Source organism: Chamaea fasciata, unplaced genomic scaffold (assembly GCF_029207755.1).
Source record: "Chamaea fasciata isolate MVZ Bird 193981 ecotype frontalis unplaced genomic scaffold, bChaFas1.0.hap1 SCAF_3, whole genome shotgun sequence".
In the NCBI taxonomy this organism is placed as follows: Eukaryota; Metazoa; Chordata; class Aves; order Passeriformes; family Sylviidae; genus Chamaea; species Chamaea fasciata.
Window position 1 is genome coordinate 81629350 of NW_027094088.1, and position 13051 is coordinate 81642400.

Here is a 13051-nt window from a genome sequence, read left to right on the forward strand (position 1 = left end):
CATGCCAGCGTGTTTGTCAAAATGGCTGTGGAAGCCCTTTTCCCATCCCCTGGCAGCAGAAGGGAATAACAGAGATGGCTGGAACTGGCCATTGCATTTTATTACCATGCAATAAGACAGGCAAATATAATTCTCCATGCAAACATTTGGCACTGGTACGATTTCACAGACCTCTAATGACTGTAGCAGAGCACAGTTCAAGCCACTCAGCTCCAGGTGACCAAAGTGTTCCCTGTTTTCCAAGTTTTATGTAATATTTACTTCTCTTGTAACTTTTTTGCTATAAAACCTGGCAAACCAAGAATTAATATTTTCTTTTTCCTTTTTTTTTTTTCTTTACTAGTTTGCACAGCTTTGCAGAGCTTTAAGAATGTCTAAATTCCTGCAAGCTTTAGCACAGCCATTTAAGTCATTCCACATTGCTATACTGCAGCTGTTTGCATTACGTCTTGTGGGTCACTTGTGAAGGGTTGTTGTGATGTACTGTATTTGCCAACAGCAGGCACAAATCAGGAGAATTGTACTTGGAGGCATATCATTTAATTTCAACAAACAGTTTTACTGGAGAAAGTCATTCTTCCTGTGAGATCACTAAAGCTGCCACTGTCCATAAACTATTTAGAAGACCCGAATAAAGGGCTGCTTAAAGTCTTCAGCTGATAAGGCTTAATGCTGTGTTTTCTCATTCCTTTGTTTATGACACTCCTACTTACCAGTGGTTTCTTCTCAGTGCCTGAATTATTTTGTGTTCACAGGCACCTACTATCAGGATTGTTGGAAAGATGGGATATTTAAATATTAGCTCCATCTAGTATCTACAGAGAGACTTGAAGGTCTGTAAGTTTTTTGATGCCACAACAAATGGATGGTTAGTTTGTGACAAAAACATGCCAGACAAGCAACTAAGAAGGTGAGTTCAAGTGATAGTTTTTACCTCAGATACTGTTGGTTTATTTCTTTTCATAGCAGTTACATACGCTGCTTCTAAAAATAATTTTTTTCATATACCATCAGGCTGCACTCTGGGTCTAACTCAGAGACTGTGAATAAAATGGAGATTATTCTAAGCAAAGATATAAAAAATCTCTATAAATAGGATAGAACTTGTGATATTTTGTTCTATTTTACTTTAACTAAATGTGAAGATATAAAAACTATAACTTCTATTTTCTGAAAATGTGATTAGTCTGCACCTTCCAGAGACACAAAAAGCAGTGCCCAGAATCTACAAACTCTTCTACAAAATGGTAACCCTCTTAGAACAAGAAACAGCTTGTCAAAATCCTATCTTTCATAATGGAATTTGCTACTTCTTGATGGAGAAGGATGCTTTCTGCAGCAGTATTATACACTTACAAGGCATGAATCAATTTACATTTTAATCATGGGGGGCCCATACCATCAATTGGTGAGAGTGCTTTTAATTTACCTGAACTCAGTCATTGGGTTGATCCCAGCAGATTTGCCTCCACAGCAACACCGGCTTTTATCATGACATCCCTTGAGTATTCAGCCCCCATAAAAATAAATAAATTCTCCTGAAACTGTGCTAAATTCCTTTCCAATGAATCTTCTTTCACTATATGGAATTCTAAATAAAAAAAGACAGGTTTATTTTAAGCTTTTAACAGACTGTTGTAGTTAATCATGTATATCAGGCAAGAGGCTTGGTTGCTAAGAAAATCTTTGGCATGTTTCCATGGGATTTGTGTGTTATTGACAGAAAAAGTACCAAATGATAGGAAATGCATCTGCTAATTTGAATAGTGAAAGAAAAAAAAAAGAAAAAAAGAATAGAACAATTTTCTGCCCAACTTTTGAGTTAATGCAAGCTCAGGCCAAAAATAACATACTTCCCATCAATTTACAGAGAAGAATTTTGGCTTCAAAGACTTGATTAAGATTATAAAAAAATAAAATCTCCATTTCTGTGGTGATAGAACATATGGATCCCTGGTTGTTAGTGGTTGCCCTTACGGAGCTGCACAGAGGTTCCCAGGATGAGCTCAAAGCTAGAACGTGTTCTGGAGTGATCTGCAGAAACACCCAGCGTGTTTGTTACTTCCAGAAGAAGTATCAGTTGTATTTACATTGAATGTTCTCCCATGTGCAGTTGTCTGCCATGTGATCAGGCAGACCTTTCTCCATAGTCTTCCCAGCTGTCCCAATTATCAGGGTCCAGAAGAGAGGGAGAAAAACAGCAGGAGATGGAGCAGACAGAGTGGGGCCTCCTTTAAAAACCCCTGACAGTGCTTGCCTCGGGAAAGGACACAGCGGTAGGCATCCAGGACTTTAGTTGAACAAAGCCTGCCTAGAGGAACAGATGCCTGATACTGGGTCATAACCTGGAGCCCAAAATGCTGCCAGAGAAGTTTTGCCAGGTACTGGAGCAGCCAGTGTCAGAGAAAGCCAGCAGCCCCAGTGTGGAGATGGAGTCCTGCACAGGCCAAGTTTTAAAGACTGGCTGACCATGAAAAACATACTTATTCCACTATGAAACTTTTTCTTCTTTTGTATTTAGGTATCGGCCAGAGTCATCTGGAAGTCAAGAATCAAGCAATGGGGTTAGATCTTATTGATATATTCTCAGAAAAAATCATTTTAGGTGCTCTGTATTTAGACCCTTGGCTATGCTCCATAATCAGTGCATGACCCCATAATTTAGGATTTTGGAAAAGGAATGAGTCCCTCAGGTCTACAAGCCAAACAAAACAGTGGATGTATATTGTGGGAGGATATATTCTTTACCAGGACAACATAGTTCAACAAAGTAGTGTTGTGGCCAAGGAGCCTACCCAGAGAACAAAGTGCCTGGGCTCACTGAGAACATTGATCTACAGTGCAAAGTTCACGAAATCTTGTGGAAAGTTAGTTATTCTGGGGGGTGATAATTTTATTTTGACTTCTTGAATTCCTGTTGCTTTTAGGTATCATTTTTTATTCCTGGACAAGGAAAATCAACCATACCGCTGAAGCCTATAGCCACATAAGGCATGTGTGGGGCTCAGTAGTTGGCTCCCACAGTGTTCTTTTACCTTGTGAAAGAAACCTGGATTTGTTGTTCTCTCACACTTAAATAATTGTTTTTTATTTCAATTTAAACATGGGAGGATTTTAAAGGCCATGGAACAGGGTTCCTGCCTCTCATTACCATTTAGCTAATTAAGCAGCAAAGAAGTACTGGACAAGGAGGAAATCTTATGGAGGCAAGAAAATTGGGAATATAACACTCTCTGTTACAATTCAGTAATAGCACTGAAGAGGATGATATATTTGTTGTGGAAGATAAGCAGCCAGGGATCTTTTCTCTTTTCCTTCTCCTCCTTTTTTTGTCCATTCTGTGTTGGGGCAAATCCTCCTGACTTCTTGATCCCTCACTCTTCCCTTTCTGCAAAACAACAAATCAAACTACTTTGCTAGAATTTTGGAGGAATGGATGTAGCTTTATAAATATGTAACGAGTTCTATTTTTGCTAGGAGGCAAAATGGACTAACATATATATAAATTTAATGTTTGCCACTGGGTTTGGAATTTTTTCAGGACGTGCCAATAAGAGAAGAGACTTAGAAGCTACTCTGACATGTCTTATAGAGTGTCTAAGCTTTGCATCAAATATTTGATTCGAGCTTCTCTATGAGTCTGTTTTTAAAACACCACAGAGGCAAGGCACATTTGCTTAGCCTGCATATCCCTAGAAAGAAATGAGATATACATTTTTAAATCATCTTCATTTACTTACGAGAAGAATATCTATCTGCAATACTCCACAGAGTATATGCACAGAGCATATGTTTTAATTTTAGTTCAGTACAATATTTCTAATTTAAACAAATTAGCCGAAGGCATAAAGGCATAAACTACCAACCATTTTTTTCTGTTTTGAATACAAGCCAGATTGTAGAGAAACATTACTAATGAAAACAGCAACCACAAACCTGAACATGTTTTACTTAACTCTCATTAATAACACAATACACCTATTTTTTAATTTAGATTTTCCTATAGTGAAAGAAAATTAATTGGTAATGACCTTATCTTGCTATTTCTTCACAGATTTTTGTCATAACCGTTTTAAGGAATTTTGTGTTGATGGTACCATTAAAACATTGGTATTTAGGGCTATCTGCCTTCAACTTGTTCAGTTTCCGTGCTCAGTAACCAGGGAATATGGACACCACGATCTCTGAACTAATTCTAAGATAACTGCTACTGATAACTAGGAAAAACAAGTCAGAAGGTTTAAATTTACTGTTCAAGCATTCACATTTTTAACCCTGAGAAATGGTATCTATTATGTATATTGAATATGTACTCCTGTAAATCCTCTTTCTCCCACAAAAGGCTTAGCTTAACAAATTGGATGCCATTTTTCCAGTTACAAATATTCTATGACAACACCATAGGTTGTTGCATTGCTAGTTATATAAAATTTTATGGTGAAGCCCCTTTAACTTCATTCAGAAGTCAGAAGTACCCACTTGAGAATACTCTCACTGAAGGGAGATTCAATAGTTAATACTATTGCATGTTATTGAATACTCAGGTATTGCAAACAATTGTGTTAAGTCATTAGAATAGAGATAATTAACAGAATATTTTTTTCTTTCCTGTGCAGGAAATGGGGCATTGTTACAAAAAAGGTTCAAGACCAGGTTTGAAGTTCATGTAAAGCAATACATTTAAGTCTCTTACCAAAATTTATTTGGATGTTCCGTCCTTCTGTTCACAAGAACTGTTTTATCAGACAGGGTTTCCTATAGGAACCTCATTTTTGGAATCTATCTATCTGACTTGCTCATATGAACCCTCCTTGTTAGTCTAAAGTGAAGTTGTCTGCGATGGCTTGAGCAGAATTCATGTGGGTCTTTGACAGCTTCTCAGGAATGACTTACAAGCATCTGGGAGGCTGAGGAGGATGGAGATCTCTAGTGCAAAGAGGCAGAGAAAAGGAGAGAAAGGGAGGTGTGTCTATATGGAGAGGGCACCCAAAGAGGAATGAGGGTAGGAGTGAAAACACTCCCATTGGCTCAGCTGGAACTGGAGGAAAACATGCCCATGGCAGGGTGGGTCAGAAAGGGATCCAAAGGATGAATTTGGTGGAATTTGCTTTCAGGCACTCAGTTAAAGTTGTCACACTCAGTGCAGCACCAGTAGCACTAACGCACAGGAGACGATGAGTACGGCACGCGCAGCTGTGATCCCACCCTGACTTTGCTACCCATGCCGCACACAGAGATGCAGGCACCCACAGATAACCCTCTGTAGGGACATTCCTACACCCCTTACACTCACAACCTTCTCCCTGTTTCTCACCCAGAAAGGAGAAGGCTGAGGGACTCACTTTTTACAATTGTTAGAGTGAGAAACCTAAACTAAGGTCTAGTTCCAGATCTCGGTCCAGCTTTAATTTAAACTCCAGTCACTCCTCTGAGGAATTTCCAGCCCTGTATGGATAAAGAAATATTTTAACTTGATATGCCATTTTCTGGAAATCTATTTTTTTTTTCTTTATAGCAGCACCTAAGTACCACCCTGAAGGGTTTACATTTCAACAGTGAGTACAGTGGGGTTCTGTAGGGAGCCCAGTCCTGTCAGCATGCACTCCGTGTGTGCTGACAATGCCTGCCAGACACACTCCCGTTGGGGACAAACTGCCTCTTTCCTGGACAGTCCTATAGTTGGGCAGACACCAGACTACTCAGCCTTGTTTGAAGAAGGGCTGCCCTAAAACAGGAGTGTGGTTTAGGTGTATAAGGAATGGAAAAGCATTCCCAGGATTAGACAGAACAGATCCAGATTCTAATTTCTGTAATAATCTTGTTTTAATTTCCTTTTCTCTCTCTCTCTCTCTCTCTCTCTCTCTCTCTCTCTCTCTCTCTCTCAGATCTCGTCCTAAAAGTCTTGCCTGGCATCATGTAAAGATGCTGGAATGGAGCAAGAAGTAGAATTCTATGTCCAGCTCTCAGAGTACTTGAACACCTAACTTGTGTTTCAACACAGCCACAAGTTTTCATTTATTTATTGAGAAATGCATCAGTGCAACAAAATAAACTTTTCACATGAGCTCCCACAGACCTATTCTTGATTTATGACATTACTCTAGAAGCTCAGTCAAGCTAATTTTGTTCACCAGATATCAAGGGAACAAATTTAAAGTGCTCTGTTGGAGCGCTTTTCTAGTTTGAATTTTATGTGAAAACCAACAGAGTCTACTTCAACTTATTCCAGTGCAGATGAGAAGAAACTCTACTGCAACTATGGTACATGAAAAGCAGCTTGTGTTTCAAATAGTCATTTCTTAATGTGATAGTCACTTTCTCATTTCTCTTTGTTTCTTGATTACCATACATCTTTAAAAGAAGAAAGGTTCAAAATTTAAATTAACTATAAAATCTATAAAAATATAAAATGAAGTATCTGAACCCATGCCTTCGACAATTACATTTATGACTGCACACTGACTGAACTGCCTTAAATACAGAAGGACAAATTGACACCAAAAAGGCAGTCAGCATAAAGTGCAACAATATCTATTAGAGAGAAAAGGCATTTGTGGGGCATTTGATTAATGTACTTTTAATTGGACTTTCCTGCCTCATTGGTTTTATTCTTTCAATTTAGTTCAAGCTGCTCAAATACCTAAATAGGCAAAGCACCTACTATAATTAACACAATCGACTGTTTGCAAATTACCGTACTTCTCAGATTGTGTATGCACAAATAGGATATTGTGCAAATATTGCTGAACTCTTACAGAATTATAAACAGGTAAGAAAAGTCCATTATTGACCAGAAAAAAATCCAAACAACCAAAAAAAAAAAAAAAAAAAAAAAAAAAAAAACCAACCAAAAAACCCCCTCATCCTCCTCTTTGAAAGCTACATGGGTCACTTGATCTTTGTGACTTGTTTTCAACAGCAATTTTAACTTTAGTTATATATTTCAATAAAAATTCATAGGATGTTTTCTCAATACCATTCAAGCTCAAATTTGAGGATAGTAATATTAAGTTTTGTTCCCCATGTGATGCTCCTTAATAATATAAAGAATGTGTAAGACCATACTTGTATAAACAAATTCAAGAAACAACACTGGAAAGCAAGCATGTACTGCATAAAGGATGCCTAGAGCACAGAAACCCAACAGAAAATGCTAAGTCCTATTGCTGTTTATAATCCTGAAAATATTCCAGGATTTTTAAGATCACATCATAGGTGCTATTAATCTAGAATGTAATTTAAAAAGAATATTTAAATTGCACAATTGCCAATAAAACACATTAAACGTTTAACCACTGAAAATCATATAGGCAATTTGGATTTGATACTTATATTCTCAGAAAATGTGAATGGCATCTGGGCAATAAAGCACATGCACAGAAATTCCATAGCCAGGATATAAGCTGAGTGAACCATTTGTTGTGTGAATATTTGGAAGAAAAAGAACAGACTGAAAACTGCACATCTTCCATGTTTGTTTGAGTGGTCATCTAGTTTTACATGATTTAAAAATTAGAGTTAGTATAATATTTAATATATTTTTAGATGTTTTACACTTTAAATACTCTTCAGTTGCCATATTTAAAACGCCAGGGTTGTCCTTCCTCAATAAACACTAGTTTTCATTTTGGACTATGATTTACCTTGGGAGCACCACCTACTGTTGAACACCTACATGTACAGTGTTTAGGGGGATCAGCTACAAAATTGATGGTTTTGGTCAAATACACCCTAGAAAAATACACAGAGTCTCATTTAAAATAAACATAGACAATTAAAGACACAAGTTCCAAAAGTTACCTGTATATTATATGAGCCATAGGGAAAGATATGATTCTTTTCCTCACACAGATTAGGTAAATGTTGCTCAGGAGAAATCAAATATTGAATTTATTTTATATTTACTACTCTCCATCCCTTCTTCCCTAAACTTTGCCATATAAAAGTGTAAAATTCTTATTTTCTTTTTCTTTATAATGTTTTTACCATTTCACCCACAAATTTAATCAAATAGGCTTGACTAATTATTAAAATTAATATAGTTTCCCTCAATAAGTACTCACAAATGACTTTACAAATATTATTGGAGTCCATATATATGTTCTTTTCTTAAAGTTATGAAAAGCTAATAGCATTACTATTAAGTAACATTATTACATGTGTTAGAAGCTAAGATGTTACTATTTTCTTATTGGCAAGGAGGATTTTTGAACTTGTACTCCATTTGTGGTGTACCTAGGAATTTCTGGGGAATATCTAGGTGTCTTGCAGACTGACAGCACTGGGTGCTCATTATTTCCCCAAAACAAAAGGTTCTGTAAAGTACACACTTAGCTAAAGAGTTCATTTTATGGGGGAAGGAATTTAAATTGAATCTCCCTATCTAAGTTGCAATCTTTTGTGCTGAGCAAAACAGTAGCAAAGCAAAGCAAATGTCCATTAGGAGGTAATAGCTGGAGCATGCTCCACTACTGCTGTTTCTGCACTGATTATGTAAAACAGCTGTCAGTCAGGAAATTCCTTTGGGAAAACTGCACTTCCTTCTTTCCAAATTAATTACATTAAATGTGGTGAATTACATTAGGGAATGGGAGCATGCAGGAATGGTTGTAGGAAGTTTGTTTCCATGCTATCAGAAAGTTTCAATCAGCTGTTTCCATGGAGGAGCACAGTGTAACTGAACTGTCCATATTAGTTTCTTCTCCAGCTGGGATAAATATAGAACAGGCTTGGAGTTTTTATTTTAAATGCATGCACTGTTGCTGTGAAGAGAAATTTTTGAAGAGTTTTGAAGAATTTTGATGAGAAAAATTCTCACCGGCTTCCTTCTCATAAGCTAGCAATGATACATATTTCTGAATAATTGCCTGTAATATGCTTCCAACACACTTATCAGAATTGGTGTTCCTCTTATTTGTATTTAAAACTTCTTCAGACTCACAGTCTTTCAACAGAGTTGCTTCCATACTGCTAAGAAATATGTTTCTCAATGGCCCAGCATCCTTTTAACTGAGGACAACAACAAATTGATACAACTGTTGACAAAATATTTCAAAATCTAAATGCTGATGAATGGCTCTCTTATCTCTACATCTGTCTTTAGGATAACTTCCTTTAGTATTCTCTGTCCTCTTTTGTTCCATATCTTGTGTCTGAGACACAAGGAAGACATTATAGGTTAGTTTTACTTGTGTCAACAAATTTTTCCAAACATTTTCTCAAAGCCTTCTAAAAAACACATTATTCTGATTGCTTAGATGTGGGTTTGTTTTTTTTTTAATTCAAAACATTTGTTTTGAATTCAGGTTGCCATAGCTATTTTCTATTACCAGTAATCACTTTTATCACTAAACCTTCTCATTTATTTGCTTGCTGCTTCACTTTGTGGTACAAGTAGTTCAATAACTACTGAATAATAATAGCTGAATAACTCTGATTGTATATTTGTATTTTTTTTAAGTTAGACATTATTTTCTGATCCCTGAATGGGAAGAGGCTGGATATAAAGATGTAATTGAAACACGTGTCACTGTAGTTATTTAATAATATCATTGTAGTGTAGTCTCCACATGTGGGTTGAATTAACTCAGTCAAGTCTGAGGCCAAAATGAGTAGAATTTCACAATGTTTATCACTATATGCCAAGCTTTGTCATTCTCCCAGTCAGTCATTCTAAGCTTTGGATTTCCCAAAGTTATGGCCTTAATCTAATGTCATGAGTTTTTCTTCTGCAGTTAGTGAGTATTCAAGAGCAAGAAATGGAATTAAATATTTCAAATATACTTTCAATACGTTTAGAACTGTCTGAAATCAGACTCTTGCTGCTAAAAGAGTTTTTTGTAGTGTTCTAACACTAACAGTTTTCTTGACAACCCTGAGCAAGCTCTGCAAATATTCCCTTGTTATTCCGGTTTCTTCACATTTAGGTTCCACCCTGCAAGCACAAGCAAGTATTACTACTGTGTTCAGTGTCGTTATCCAAAGTTCATAAAATTCAGAAATAGTGGAAAGTGGATGAAAATTCACCTTTACTGAAGATAATGTATTGTATCAGCAAGACAGGATTTCACTCAAAATGCAAGAAATAGAGAGTTTTCACTTCTTCACTGTATGGTTTATGCACCTGCAGTAGCCTCAAGGAAAACACCACTCTAACCTTAGAGCTAATTTAAGTAATCAGAAATATTTAAAGAAAATTACTGTTTCAGCTAGTGAATTGTAATAACCATACACAGCTGTTAAAATTGCTTATGCTGCACCACCACCAAACTCCCAAAGCATCTGTGATGAGAGATCAATCGTTTCGTGGTACTTATCAAGCAACCAATTAGAACAATAAATAGGATCCCACACATTTTTGTGTTGCATCATCAATTCATCTTTTACAATATATAGCTTTGATTGTAACCGACATTTGTTTTGCTGAATTCTGTCCAAATGTCTCTTGGCTTCTCAATTCAAAACTCCTTTAATGCATTTCTTCTAAAAATGTTTGAGTTTTCCTTTTTCTACTGCTAAACTAACTGAAGCCCTTGGAAGTAATTTGCAGCGTATTAGCTTCTGTAATACATATTTGTCCTTCACATCATATGGTGAGTGCTTGTGGTACAAAGTGTATTAATTTCAATATTGCAAGTTCTTTTGGTCTGAAGGGTCATAGACAGCTCCAGGGAACACAGATGAACACTTCAAGCCGTTTTAAAGGGTATTGTCATTTTATCTTGACTAGAAAGAAATCTTAATCAATTTCAGTGCCAGATAGTCCAACCACCATCCACACTCAAAATAATTTGTGGTCTCTAAGTATATCTAAAATTCTGGCTATCAATGAGGCTTAGTTTTACTCAGTTTTAGCGCTCTAATAGAAGGAAGAGGCTTAATCCGTGCTAGTTCCTGGATTTCATCTTCTCTCAGTGAAGAGAGATGGGCTCCTCCAGAACTTGTTTAATCCTCTCTTGTCTCAGAAACTTGTTCTGTGTCAATGCAGAAGGAGTTTAGCACTACTGAGGCTGCAAAGGGCAAAAGAGATTCACTCCACAAAGAGCAAGCAGAGGAAGGTACATTATGGAAACACTATTTCTACAGAAGTAAAATCAAGAAATCAAAGAAGACTACGCAGTGCAGCAGTGCTACTTGAGCTTTCTCACTAGTTTGCACCGTTACAACTGGCCACAGTCAGACATGGCAGTGACATTTTTCCAGCAAACTTCTATTCACAACCACTGCTCAACATGACAGATTCCTCCATTCTCAAGCATTACCGACATTGCTTTTGTCCCACAGCTGTACAGTTTCCCTCAGACTGTCCTGAAGTGCACATTCAGCACACTTAAAGAGCAATCCATGCTGCTGTCCGTCTCATTCTCTCTGTTACTTATTGCTTTCACACCCTCTTGTGTCTTCTTCAAATAGTATTAGCATCAGAATTTTGTTGCAAGTCTGGGCCCCACAGCTGAACCCTGTGGGACCAGTTAGAGCCACCAGGCCGCTGGTGATTCCAAATTTATGACTACATTTGGAGACATTGTCAGTGAAATAGTTTATCCTTCTTTTACTCCATATCAAACACATATCAGTTAACTTTATAAATGTGTATATTTTGGTTGTGGTATACCAGGTCATGCAATTTTTACTTACTCAATTATCTTTACAGATAAAACATTAAATGTCATTTTAAAAAATCAACACAGCAGGATTAAATCTATTTTCAGTAAAGTCCTGTTAGCTGGTATTAATTATATTCCCTGCTTTTAATTCTTGATGAATCAAGTCCCATATCAGTAATTTCACTAATTTGTCCAGGATCAGGATGTCAGAACTATAATTAGCTGGGTTATTCTGTTTGGATTTAGTGTAAAAACTGATCACACTCTTCTCAAGTAGTCATAACTAGATTATGCTCACTCTCTTCAATTGAAAAAAAAAATCATTAGCTATGTGATTATTGCTGTAAATCAGAATTTCTTTAAAGTAATCTTCCAAAGCAGAGCTGTATAGTATTAAAGTATCACATTAATTCAGAATTTTCTTGTGTCCAAGGGAAGCAATCAGAAAGGATGTTCTCCATGCTTAGACTGACGAGGACATGGCTCTAACTTCCCTTCACAGCCTTTCTTAACATAATCGCATGTGGCTGTTTGTGAAGCTGTTCAGGCAACCTCATCAAGCACAGAGACTTGTCTCCCCAGCCTAATGAGAGAAGGGACAACCTCCACAGGTACATTTCCAAACTGCAATCCAGCTGCTGCCCCAGCTATCCTTGGCTGCCAAGTAGAAATCAGGAGTTATCTCAGACTCGTGGTCTTGAATGGACAATGCTTACAATATCATAGAAACATTGAACCATTTAGGTTGGAAAGACCTCTAAGGTCATCAGGTCCAACTGCTAACCCAGCACTGCCAAGTCCAACACTAAACCATGTCTCCAAGTCTCTTTTAAATACCTCCAGGGACAGAGGTAATCTGCATAATCCACACTGATTGTGTCATAAGTTACATGCCTGCTCATTTTCTTTACTCTCTGAATCATGGAGTCATAGAATTATGATCTGGCTGTCAGACCTTTGGCCTTAATTTGTCCAGCCTCATTTGAATCTGCTGACACAATCTGTCCTCACAGCCCCCTGTGGCGACAGAAGTTCACTACCCAAACGTGTAAATATGTACTTTTTTTATATATAGGCTTTAAGATGCTCTATCACTTGTTTCAGTGGATTTCCCTAGTTCTGGTACTGCAGGTTTCAGTGATTAGCAGTTCAATTTAACTAACACCTACAGGATTTTAAAAATCCACTTTAGTTTTCTCCTCTCCAGACAGAAGAGTTGTATTTTCACAGTATCTTTAACCTCTGGAGAGGGAAGAATGGGAGATATAAGCCTGTCACTCTTTATTTTATCCTGTTTCCCGCTCCAGGATGGTCATCTTTTCCTCTCATTCCATGTGTGATGGAAAAGCAGATGGCACTGAAGCTACTGGGGGAAGTGGGAGGCAGGGGTTGATAAAAGAGGTTTGACTTTGCCTGTGGTTGTGGGACAGCTCACAGCCTTGTTA